We start from the raw sequence: 13,741 nt of genomic DNA on the forward strand, positions 1-13,741 counted from the left end.
CAAACCAAAATTTATGAGGTCAAAAAGAGAACAAGAAAAGTTGTAGGTCCAGGACTTGTGGTACCTGAACACAAAGCCCTGATCTACAACAACTTTGCTAAGTGACCTAAAGCAAGTCACTTATCTTTTTGAGCAACAGATCCCCCACTGTAGAATACAGAAAATTGCACTTCTGTCATGCTCATGTTAGTGAGATGAGAATATCTATAAGAGGCACCATGAACTACTCACATTCTATGCTATCAAGGAATGTAGTATCATGGAAGTAAATCTTCAAGATGTGAACAGCATACTCGAGTTCTCTTACACAAAGCAGAGAGAACCCTTCTTGCAAAGCGTCATCTGCCATATTTCATCCTACAAAAAGGATGCAGTTTTTTCTATGCTTTGGCTTACATTTCTGTAGATATTTTGTCACAAACCTGAATTTTCATATTACAGCTACACTAGCAATCTTGGTTATCAGAAACAAAGCAAATACAGTTTGGAGATTTGTACACAACTAAAAACTTGCAAAGAAATTTGAATCATCTCATGTGGAGGTATGATCTAAGGTCACTATATTGAGGCTATTGCCTTATTAGTCTTAATAACATGCTCCAGAAGGAAACACAGCAGTGGTATGGAGGTTTATTCTTTTCCATTAAAAATGTATACCTAATTAAATGGGACTGCTTGCTTTTTCATTTTATCTGAAGCCTTCATTTGGCAGGCAGGGTCCAAAAGTAAGAACTTGTACCATGACAGTCCTTTGTGCCACAAGAAAAGAAAAGAGAAAGCTTTATATATATATATATATATATAATATATATACATTTTATATACATTTATATATGTATAAATGTTTCAACCAGTCAACAGCTCTGGTGTTCATAAGTCCAATTCCCAGGAAATCCTGTTCAAAATATGTAGTTCTGCTTCATAAACTGTGCAAATCTAATATTAATTGCTGCCAGTGTATTAGTCCACCTGAGGTTCTTTTCTAAAACAGAGTTTATAGGCAGCACAGTGTCTTTTACCACAATATACACTCTTGTATTCTGGTGAGCTCTCAAATCCTTATATATAAAGTTTATTTCCTGCCGTGGCTCCAATTTACTTTTTCATAGTGTTAGCAGATTTCCAACTGTGATTTTCTATATCTGTTGCAAATGTTCAACAATTTACAGGATAATTTTTTTTTTTTTTTAAAAAAAAAAAAAGCTTTAAACATATAAAGATTAAAGAATGAATGTGCAATCAGCATATAGAGAAACCAGCTTTTGCAGGAATGAAATAGGTGGTTCAGCTTCTTAAACCCCAGAGGAATTTATAACATCTACATTCAGTGCTACCTCTCTTTTGTGTACTTCTTTCTACTAAATAGGTTCCCTAGAGAGATGGCTTGGTAAACTAGAAAGTAGAGCAGTAAAACATTATTTTCCTTTCTGACATTACATGGATAATGTCCAAGCACTTGTTTCCAACAACAAATTTAATACATTATATATGGTTAAACCATTCTCATAGGTGTCTGTAAAGAGATAAACTGTTACCTTCTTCAGTTCAAAGCAGGAGGTTCTTCTAGCCTCTGGGGTCATTAAAGAAGAATCACTTCTAGATGGTTTCTTCATGGTCTGGTATGCACAGAGGCTGTACTGAACCTGTGGGATCCTGACCAGAAGCCAAGGATGCTTGCAGAAGCATCTGCAAGTTTCCAAGACCGTCTGCAATTACAGAGAAAATCTCCCTCTGACAAACAAGCCTCTGCCTGCAGTGATTGACAAGGACTGCATACATAGGTGCAGACATTTGATTTTGGCCTGCTGAATTCACAGGGACTCCCGCTGTGTCAGACAAAGGTGGTTTAGTTTGTGCTTTCAACAGTGGCTTGAAGTCTTTTCTATGGCTGTATTTTTTAGAGACTGTATTTGGCAACAAGGTAATTTTAAATCCCACTGTACTGTATTCCTCCATAAGCAGTATATTGTAGGATGTTGAAGTTATCTGGCCAGTACCTACACCCTTATCCCAGCAGCCTCTACTAAATCAAATGGTTGTTACTTTGCAAATCCACAACCCACTGGCCTTGTTGTACACGTCTTCCAACATGCAGGAGCCATTGCCATTGAACATGCTTGCAAGCAAAGTGATGAATAGTACCCACCACATGTAAGCAGTACAATAAAACAATATGAACAATGATTCGGGTTTAATATCTTAGGTGCATAAAGACTTTTATGCATGTCCTGTAGTTATATAACAGCTTAGCTGTTATAATTATGCACAAACATAAACCTTTTCTTAGCAGTACTATGGAAACCACGTGTAGGTTTTGACGCAAACAGACACTATAATGTTATAATGTGGATAAAGTGATAACCTTTTTTTTTTTTTTCCAAGTCTCAAATTACAAAATATGTTAGAACAATTTAGATCTTTCAGAAACATTATCATATGTATCTTTATTTATCATTTCCTCACAGTTTCATAAGATGCACAAATATTTTATCATCAAAAATTATAAGTAGTTGATCCATTTAAAAGATAATCATCCCATTGGTTTATTTGAGAATTTAATATCACTATAGAAACAGAATTAAATGATAAATCACTTTTCTTATAAGAGAATGCTATAGTCTTTAGAAAATAAAAGTATAAATGGATATATAAAATAAATAAATACAAGTTGTTAACTTCTGTTGTGAATATAGATATTTAGTGAGAACTGTAGTTATGGCAGGATGTGGCTGATGACTTCTAAATATTTTATAGAGACAATATTTTCCTACAATAAAGAATTTTACCATGTAATGCTGCATGATTACATGAGACTACTAGATTCAGGGACAAGGAAATAGTAGGAAAATATAAATGAGATCAGAGTTGGTGACACTCTTTCATGAATTGTCCAGAGTTCAATTAGTAAAAGTTAATTTTTCCTGCTATGCTCTTATGTTTGTGGCTATCAAAATTATAAAGCATATTCAAGTATAAGATAATAGAATAAGAAGACATGGATCACGAAATAATTACAAAGCAGGCCCTCCTATCTAGGACATGCACACATGCACTGCAGTGCTATCTCATCAGGGAACCAATTGCATACAGGAGCCTTTCGGAAGAAAGATGTAGGAACATATTTGCTCCTATTTGGGGAATGATGCGAGGGGTTATTTTTGAATGATTAATTAAAAGGAATCAATCTTCATTGCATTGCCACTGACATGAAAAGCACCATAGCTGTGCAATAATCGCATGCAATTATTCAACTACCCCTTTGGCAAGGACAACGTAATTAGTCCTGGTAGTGTCGAGAGATTTTCTTTATACCCAACAAATTGGCAGTTTTAATCAAGTGTTGCTGAAAATTTATCATAACACAGGGAAAACAATAGGTGAAGGTACAAGGCCCCAAGCTGTGTGACTCCTATCTGCAACAGTACAAATTTACAATAGTACCAATGATGAATACTACCAATCCCTGAATAAGCTGATTATAATTATGTATCTGTATCAGGCACAATAGTGCTTATTTGTTTAAAATTTTGGACACAACCCTTTTCAAGCTTCATTATTAAGGCTGCTCAAGACATCAGCCAGCAACTCAAGCCCTCTTTGCTGCCATCCCCTGGTTTCCTTACCTTTATACCTACTACCATGTTCACCGTGAATGAGCCCAAAGGTCTGCCAGGGAGCTGAGGAGCTGTCAGGAAACACTCTGTGGGGCCAGGCTTCACAGGGCTGTAAACAAGCAAGTCCAGAAGGGTCAACATGCAGCTGGCCCTGTGCATGGACACTGGGCTGCCACTGGGTGCAAGACACCTTCATGAGCAGCTCCAGGAGCATGTGGCCATCCTGCTGTGAGCCCAGCCGGCCATAACACGCATGTATCCACACACCTGGCAGGTGCATAAGAGTGTTTTAAGCACTCTTGAACCTTCCCCCCTATCCCCCCCCCCCCAACACCCCGCCATTTGTCAGATTTCCTTGCTCCCACAGTTTTTGTCCTTGTACTCACATCCAGCAGTCAGCTTACTGCAGCATTGCTAGCTGCAACAGGATTATGCCAGTACCAAATTTGGTAGCCACTGTGGACTTCTTTTTTAGCATAGCTGAAAGGAGTACCATTCAAACTGCCATGGGAACATTTTACAGATGTGGTTTGCATGTGCATTTTGCTGACATGACAGAAATCAGACTTACAGAGGTAGCCATCAGAAAAGATAGCATGTGCTAGAAATTGTTGCACATCTGAGGTAGTACCTGATCCAAGCACAGAGATTCATCTGTATCTCACATACTGTTGTATGCTGTAAATGTGCATGCTGGTTTCTTTGCTAAATCTTTAATAGATATTGCTTATTTATTTTTAAATTGCAATTGGAATAAATATTTCACTGGTAGGAATTAGTCTGCCAGGGAAACAGGCAGCGTGGGCAATCGTCCCAGTGAATCCGTAGAATACAAGATCATTTTAATTGCTACTTATTACTCTCACCACGTCTATTTGAATAATAATTCTTTAATGTGAAAAGTGAAAGAAAGTACACTCCACAGATAATATACCATCTTGAAAAGACATCTGATTCAACAAGCTCAAATCTAGAGCCAACAGTTTTTCACCCACCCTGGAAATTAATGTTTGTTTTAAGCTGGAACACTTGACAACGAGCTGTGTCCCCTTATCTACACAGAAGGTTTGGTGAACTGTTAGTTCAGACCACACTAGTTTGTTTTACTCAGGCCCAAAATAAGGGCAGAAAAACCACACTTTTCCTCATAAATGCGGTCTGTTTTTTCACCTCTTTGGAGACTAGAAAGAAGAGGGGGAAAAAAGGCCAATTCAGACCTCTATTCTTTTTCCTTTCCGTTCATTTTTTTTAATTTTTATTTTTTAAAAGCAATTCTTAACACAGCTATAACAAATGGTGTTGGCCTGAATTGTAACACAAAGAAATCAGTAAGATAATGGCAGCTGCATGCCTCTCTCTGCCTTCAAGCATTTTGTTCAGCTTTTTAACCTTTTTCTTCTAGACAGGTTGCTCAGTGACTTCATACCTTCTACCTTTACTTGTCTTTTTCTGCAGGAAGAAGACTTTTGTCTTGCTTCTTCTTTGAAAAGATGTTGTCTTTTTAATATCCACGGTCTCTAAGATAACATTTGATCTTAGAATGCAAAACTTTTCCTTAGGCTACATTTCCATTTTCAGTGTTTTATAACCCCATGAGTGGCACTGCTTTGCACAGAAGTGGAAACATCCATTACTTACAGGAATGTGTTGGTTTATTGCATTATTCTATATTTAGTTGATAGAACACTTCTTCCCCATATACCTTCCCCCCCCCCCCAAAGAAGAAAAAAAAAAAAATAGGAGAAAGGAGAGAGAGAGAAGGGAGAAAATTTTTGTTACATGTACACAAGAGGTTTTGTGTATAATCTGAATAACTTCTACCTCTGAAGAGGTCTCTTAATGACTTTGCTAAAGAAGTCTTGTCAAACATACTCAAAAGCTTTTGATTCATATGAATAAGTTACAAATTAAAAAAATTTGGCACAGCATAGCACAAGATAAAGAAACTTAATGATAGGGCAGAAGCATGCAAGTGTTGATCAAATATAAAGTTACCAACTTTCAAAGAATTTTAATTCTTCAGCATTATGTTTTCTTGAGAGCAGTTAATTCTAGTGAGTGCTGTGGAAACTGTATAACTAATGCACCCTGATGGGGATATGTGTTATTCTCTTCCACATTCCTGTATAGTATAAATAGCACAACAGCAGTAGTTGAAACAGAATTGAATTGTTTTGGACAGATGGATAGAAATAGGAAATGTACAGACTAAATCCACTTCACAATGCATTGGCTATTTTCTTCCTTCCTTCCTTCCTTCCTTCCTTCCTTCCTTCCTTCCTTCCTTCCTTCCTTCCTTCCTTCCTTCCTTCCTTCCTTCCTTCCTTCCTTCCTTCCTTCCTTCCTTCCTTCCTTCCTTCCTTCCTTCCTTCCTTCTTTCCTTCCTCCCTTCCTTCCTTCCTCCCTTCCTCCCTCCCTCCCTCCCTCCCTCCCTCCCTCCCTTCCTCCCTCCCTCCCTCCCTCCCTCCCTCCCTCCCTTCCTCCCTCCCTCCCTCCCTCCCTCCCTCCCTCCCTCCCTCCCTCCCTCCCTCCCTCCCTCCCTCCCTCCCTCCCTCCCTCCCTCCTTTCCTTCCTTCCTTCCTTCCTTCCTTCCTTCCTTCCTTCCTTCCTTCCTTCCTTCCTTCCTTCCTTCCTTCCTTCCTTCCTTCCTTTCTTCCTTCCTTCCTTCCTTCCTTCCTTCCTTCCTTCCTTCCTTCCTTCCTTCCTTCCTTCCTTCCTTCCTTCCTTCCTTCCTTCCTTCCTTCCTTCCTTCCTTCCTTCCTTCCTTCCTTCCTTCCTTCCTTCCTTCCTTCTTTCCTTCCTTCTTTCCTTCCTTTTCTCTCTGTGTCCTTCATTTCTGTCTTAATGTGCTGCTTCCATCAAGTTTCATGATTTTTTTCATTGTCTCCTGGTCAAGTATTTTGAGAAGTGAAGGGTGATCACAGGAAGCAAGGAACAAAGATGAATATTGAAGACTCCGTGATATAGGAAGAAAGGAAAATGGGAGTAGCAGGAGGGAAGATGTGACTAGATGTAGAAATCAAAGAGAGGGAGGGAGGGAGGAAGAAACTGCTCTGGAAGAATTAGGGAAGAGGAGAAGACTGGATTTTGCAACTGTATTGTGCCCTAGTGGGACTAATGTCATTAAATGAGTGCAGAATGAACTTGTGAAGGACTGTACAGAAAACGGTGCCAGCAAAATACAATAAAAAATACAAGAAAAATCAGAATTCAAAGGAGGAGAAGATATTGCAGAGTAGAAGATAGTGCAGAGGCAGAGGCAGAAAAGAAAGAAAAATTGAAAAAATGGATGGAAATGTCAAAAGAGTTAAAATCTCAGAGTAAATATTATTTGTGGTCTTTTGTGTTTTTATCTGTTTTTCTAACATGAGGTCTGAAGGTCCATATGGGAATTGAAAATCTGAGGAATACCGAACTCTACAAAATTTAGTTGATAAAGTGGTAGTAATAAATTGGGGAGAGTTCTTGCTCCCTGATGGAAAGAGAAAAATGAATAAAGCTCAAATTACACAAATGGTAGAACTGATGTAATAGAGACTTCTGAGAAAAAACTTGGATCTGGAACATTTAGATTATCTTTTGCTCACTTTTCTGATTTTTCTTTTTTTAAAAAATATTATTGTTGTTGTTGTTGTTGTTTTTATTATTATTATTATACACGAGACCTTAGGTAGAAACTTTTAATTGAGAATATCTGATACAAATGCACATGGGAGAACATTTATCCATGAACTTTATCTTTATCAGACAAGCAAGCATACAGATGCTGAAAGTGCCTACCTGGTCATCCTATATTTAGGACGGCCAATTACTCATTGGAAATGTGACAAGAGAAAATTGAAAGTAAAGTCTGCTAGACAGCCAATAAATCAGGCTTATATCTTCCTCTCTCTTTCAGCCTGTAAGGAGCCCAGGTATTTTAAAACTAGATTCCAGGAAACCAGCCAACAGGAAGACATGAAAAGAGTACAGGAAAATATTTTAACTCCATTACAATTTTCTTTGCTTTAATATTTTTTATGTTTCTCTGCCTCTGTCAAATGCTTCTAATCCTCTACCAGGGAGACACAAACCCCAGTGCTTCCTTGTGGAACTTGCAGCCCTTTCAAATGATTTTAAAAACCATGGCACAGAATGAGGTGACTAACCATTCGTTAGACACTCAAAAATGAGCAGTTCATAGCTCATCCCTCCCTCCTTTTTTATAGTTATTAAATGCATACATTGTCAATAAATTAGAAAACAAAACTAAAAAAAATAAAGCTAAGCTTCGTACTCAACTCCTATTCTGAAGTGAGAAACAGGATGGGGTAAAATTGTAGGTCCTGTTTCTAAATGTGGCGTGAACACTTAGAAACAAGAGTCATGGGGTCCTGAATTAGATTTGTAAATGCTTGGGTAATATTTAGAAATTGCTGCCTGGCTTCTGACTCACTGATTCTTTCTGAAAAAAAAAAAAATCCCCTCAGCAGACTTGATAAATTGTTCATGATGAGCAGTTCAGTCAGCTCCCGATATGACTGAAGGAGCAGGTACAACAAGGGAGATTAAAAAGCCTGGTTGCACTCCTATATTGAGGTCAGGAGAAACAGAAGAAGTGATAATAGATGAATTCAGACCAGGATTATACCTGTTATTACGCTCTCTCTCTCACCTTCTACATAAATAGAAGGTGGATAAGGAATTGGCTTGAAGGACACACCCAGACATTTGTAGTCAACAGCTCTGTGTCCAAGTGGAGGCCAGTGACAAGCGGTGTACCTCAGGGATCTGTCCTCAGAACAGTACTGTTTAATATCTTTATTAACAACATGGTGGGATCAAGTGCATCCTCAGCAAGTTTACAGATGACACTAAGCTGAGTGGTGCAGTTGATAAAACAGAAGGAAGGGATGTCATCCAAATGGACCTGGACAAGCTTGAGAAGTGGGCCAACATGAACCTAATGAGGTTCAATGAATCTACGTGCAAGGTGCTGCACCTGGGTTGGGGCAATCCCAGACATGAACTCAGTCTGAGAGAAGAACTCACTGAGAGCAGACCTGCAGAGAAGGACTTAAGGGTTCTAGTAGACAAAAAGACCACCATGAGCCAGCAGTGTGTGCTTAGAGCCCAGAAGACCAACTGCATCCTAGGCTGCATCAACAGAGGGGTAGGCAGCAGGTTGAGAGAGGGAATTGTCCACCATCTGCTCTGCCCTTGTGAGGTCTCATTTGTAGTGCTGCATCCAGGGCTGGGTCACCCAGCACAAGAAGGATGTGGAGCTGTTAGAGTGTGTTCAGAGGAGGGCCGTGAAGATGATCAGAGGGCTGGAGTACCTCTCCTGTGAAAACAGGCTGAGAAAACAGGCTTTTCAGCCTACGGAAGAGAAGCTTTGGGGAGACTTCATCTCAGCCTTTCAGTACTTAAAGGGGTCTTATAAAAAGGATGGAGAAGGACTTTTTACTTAGGTAGATAATGATAGGACAAGGGGGAATGGCTTTAAATTAAAAGAGGGAAGAGTTAGATTTGAGGTTAGAAGGAAGTTCCTCACTCAGAGGGTGGTGAGGCACTGGAACAGGTTGCCCATAGAAGCTGTGGATGCCCCATCCCTGGTGGTGTTTAATACCAGGTTAGATGACCTGCCCTGAGCAACCTGATCTAGTGGGTGGTGTCCCTGCCTATGGCACAGGGGCTGAAACTAGATGATCCTTAAAGTCCTTTTCAACCCAGGCCATTCTATGATTCTATGATACTGAAGAGTGGTTTGAAATTCTTGCTGTTGGCATGGAGACTCTGTCATTAAAATGTTGAACTTAGTATCTAAACAAACAAACAACAACAACAACAAAACGCCATCACCAACAGAAAGAATCAAACAAACAATAACAAACAGGGGGCACCTTCACATTCTCCTTTTCTCACATTCCACAACAGGCCATATTATACTGAGTTGAAAAGTCCAGTTACTCACAAACGAAATTGTACCTTAACAACAGTTACACCATATAATTTGTCTTACTGCTGGAATTCACATTCATTTTATCGGGCTTTGTCACATTTGGTTATTCAGAAACCACTCTCTGAGACTCGAGTAATACAGCATGGAGAGACAAACACCACAGCTTGATGCTGTGCAGTTTAGCTAAGAACATAAGATGAAGTCCACTGAGGTCCTCTGAAAATCTTACAGTCAAGCTAAAGTAAAACAGAAAATACTAAAATGTGCCCCATTCCTGCTCACCTTCAAGGTAGTCACAGGGTTTCTACAACCAACATCAACTGGAACAGATTTAGATCCTTTTTAAAGATTAATCCCAGATGTTTTAAGGCTGTTGGTTTATCCATCATCTCATTGCCAATTTGGCAAACAAACATTCAGAAAGTCAGAATTTGTATATGTTATTTTATCATTCACTGTGGGGTTTATTATTATGTGTCAATGTTACAAACAAATGCCTCTAGGATAAGTAAAATCTCATCTTCTCTCAAGATATTAACATTTACAAATATTTGCTTCAGTCCCTTAGAGATGATAATATTCTTCAGCTGTTATCTTTTGACAAGTTACAGATATGGGAAAAACACTCATGGCCTGATCTCTTCTTGCTTACATTGTTATGAATTAGGAGTAACTCCAAGAAGTGAAAGCATTTACATCAGAGTAAAAACTGATTAACAAGAGCAGGACTGAGTGCAGAATTATACTGTGAGACTCACACATAAGCACAATCTGCAACTAAGAATAAATGTGTTTAATGTAACCTCCACAAGTCATCAGCACAGATTCCTTTCATTTTGTTCTCTGTTTATTCACATCACAAAAGGTCTTTGTTTAAAAATTTCATGGGCTTTGTTTAACAAAAAAGCATATCAAGAAAGCAAACCTCAACAAGTGGACTGATAGATTATATTTGTAAACAGTGAAATACTGAAATTACACTGGATGGACAAATTCAAGTGCTTTATTTCCTCAGCAGGAAAAGGAAGATCATGCTACATATTTATATTATGCATATTTATATATTTTTTTTCATTTAACTCCCTATTTTTTTTAACTTTTTTTGTTTGTTTGTTTTTACAGCCCACAAAATAATGCATTTGCTGTTCTTTATTTTCCCATAGACTGTAAAGAAAAGTTGAGGAGGACAAGATGATTACCTAGGCAATTTTGAATGATTTTTGAATTATCGGCACTACTTTTTCTTCTGAAAAAGATGAATCAGGGTTTGGCATGAAGAACTTTTTATCATCTATTTTATTGTCTGTTTACTTATACTGACACAGAGAAATTCAAATGTAATTAGCTATTAATTACACTCATTATTATACAAATTCAAGTAAGGAACAGCCTCTGACCAGAAGAGCCTCCCACCTAAACAGAGAAGACAGATGAAAGAAATAAACAGGTTTGTCTTTTCAATTGCTTATCGTTTTCAGATACATATGGGAAACAGTGCTCCAGAGATGAGATTATTTTCCTCAGATTTATTCATAAAGAGTGGGACAGAGTCAAGAGCTGTAGCTGGCATTGACAGATGCCTACCCACTCTATGGGCACCAAATACAGAGCTGTGCCCACCTTTCCCAAGCCCTTTGCAACCATGTACCCTCAAAATTTGCAGTCAAAAATGAAACCAGGACAGGGAATGAGTTAAAGAAATAGATTCTTAAAAATATTCAACTTAATATCCTTCCAGTTTAGGCACTTGGTAATTTTAGAGGATAAACTGAATTCTTGCCAGAGCTATGGGATTCAGAAATATTGGATTATTCTGCTGACAATTAGCGGGTAAGCACCGTAGCAAAATTCTTAGTCATTTTTTTTCCTATTCAGTTTTGAAACATTGTGTTAAAACTACATGAAATCATCATATTAAACCTTCAAAATATGATGATTGTTTGTACTTTAGGCAAGTACAAACATTTTTTTTTTTCTAAACTTAAAACAATAACAACAAATAAACAAGCAACAAAAAATAAACAAACAAACAAAAAAACCAACATAGTTTTAGCTTTAACTTTTTAAATTACCTCAAAATAGCTTTTTTTAGTGAATTTGAACACATACACATTTTTTTCTTGATAGTATCCCAAAATTCACTTTGGCTGTATGGAAGGCACTTATATGTAGATTTCTCAGAGGATTAATATATCTAACTGTGTATTTGGAACCAGGCCCTAGGCTTAAACAAAAGTACAATTAATGTACAGTATTTCCATACAGGTATTTCATTTAACCAGGCCAGATCATTTAAAAAAAGAAAAAAAAAAAAAAAAAAAAAGAGAGAGAGAGAGAGAGAGAGAGAACCTTAATCAGTGTCCTCTAAAGTAATCATCAACATCATCAGCACTGACTTTTGGAATTGAATTTTGAAGACATTACATAAGATCTAAAAGTGATTCTTTAGCACCCTTTATCACAGCCAGTTGCAGATCCAAGGTCTGGGCTGATTTTTAGTACACTGTTATTACATTAAAAAGCATTACTCATTAATTAAAATTAATAGAGCCATTTCTTTAACATGCTACAAATTAGCTTTAGAAATGGGATTATATTAGGGAGCTACTTTCTCACTTTATTCCAAACTCCTTGTCTTAGGAAGGCAAGGGATTTTCAGAGTATTTATCATTGGTCTATCTCAACGCAAAAGAAGAATAGCTGAATGTGCTTGCTGTCTATGATTTAGGTAACCACCTACAGCAGTCATGGTGAATTTCTCCCACATTTTAGCTGGGTGATAACGGCAACATTTTTCTGTGGAGAAAGAAGAAAAAAAAAAAAAAGAAGAAAGACGTTCTCCAAGTTCAAATTGCAAGTCATTAGTAGAGCCAAATGAAGGACCTAGTATCATTACAAGCCACCTATGACCTTCACCTGCTTCTAGGCTTATTAATAACTATCTAGGCTCAAAAAAAAAAAAAAAAAAAAAAAAAAAAAAAAAAAAAAAAAAGCGCTACCTATATATCACTATAAATTTCTGATATGACATTTTGGGGCTATTACAGTATGCTTTGTTGTTTTTATTGTTTAAAGACAGGTTTAGCATAATATATATATATATAGAGAGAGAGAGTAATACACACATATATATATATTTTTTTACCAACACAACAAAATACAGTTTATTATGAGTCCATGTAGGAATTCCATGTATTCTAAAAATAAATATTTGTAATGGAAATATTTTTAATGAAAGTCAGCTGCCTTCAATAATCTTAAAAGAAAATGATCTTAGAATAAAATTTTGGCCCTCTCTTCCATTCCCTCACAATGCAAGGAATCAAGTTTTAACTGTCCATTAAATTCATATACAAAGTATGACATAGTCAATCCCCTTAAGTTCTATATATTTTGGCAGTTTAGTCTTCGTTCCTGTGAACTACTAACAATTAAAATGTGAGTGCTGATAAAGGGTCCCCATACTAAAAATGAATTAGCTGGTTTAATGAATAAAGGCAAAAGCCCAGGCAGTAGGAAACTAACTCCAAAGCTGGTATATTTTTAGAACATTGTCTGCTAGATCTGTTGGAAAAGCAAGCCCATTCTGTCTGTTTTTTGTGCAGAGCTCTGGCTGGAAGCTAGCATTGTTGTTTAAGAGTATCAAGGGGTCTCTCACAGGCCATGGATTCCTGAATCCAGAACAGGTGCAGTCACACCCTCTCTACAAACAAAGATATTTTGTTTGAATAAGCACAGCAGAGAAGAATGGGATGTATTAATAGCTAAATAGTGTCTTTATTAACAGTGGAACAGCTGGCAGTTCTATATGACAGCACTCATTCCAATCTATTTTATCCAATTGCAAGACTATAAGCACACCACATCAGGGAGCCGAGGGGACCACACACAAGCAATCAGCCATTCAACAGCACTATAATTGCTTCACAGTGGGAAGTTTGTTCTGCTCAGCCACTGTTATTCTTTTAGTCTGAATTGTTGGTGCACTGCAACTATCTAGAATCAAGTGCTGCTAATGCAGATAAGCTTGCTTAGAGAAACTCCTTTTGTTTCACAAGCCCTGTGAGCTAGCTCACTGCAGGTATTGCTGCCCAGCCAGTGAGGATCACAGATGCTTCAAGTGCTGGGTAGTAGCGGTGAGGCAGAAGGAGGTAATCTCAAGATCTTGGTTACATCTTCCACAGAA

At 37.7% G+C, this 13,741-nt stretch overlaps 1 long non-coding RNA gene across 1 annotated transcript in view; it reads right to left on the bottom strand.

Annotated features, from left to right (window-relative positions):
• Positions 1 to 1,193: 1,193 nt before the first annotated feature.
• The window catches only part of LOC137848517 (uncharacterized), a 73,050-nt gene continuing 60,502 nt past the window's right edge, over positions 1,194 to 13,741 (bottom strand). Inside the window, exon 4 of the long non-coding RNA XR_011091405.1 lies at positions 1,194 to 3,723. This is a non-coding gene — a long non-coding RNA (uncharacterized lncRNA). The remainder of the gene's footprint in view (positions 3,724 to 13,741) is intronic.

The sequence above is a fragment of the Anas acuta genome, chromosome Z (assembly GCF_963932015.1).
Source record: "Anas acuta chromosome Z, bAnaAcu1.1, whole genome shotgun sequence".
Taxonomy (NCBI): Eukaryota; Metazoa; Chordata; class Aves; order Anseriformes; family Anatidae; genus Anas; species Anas acuta.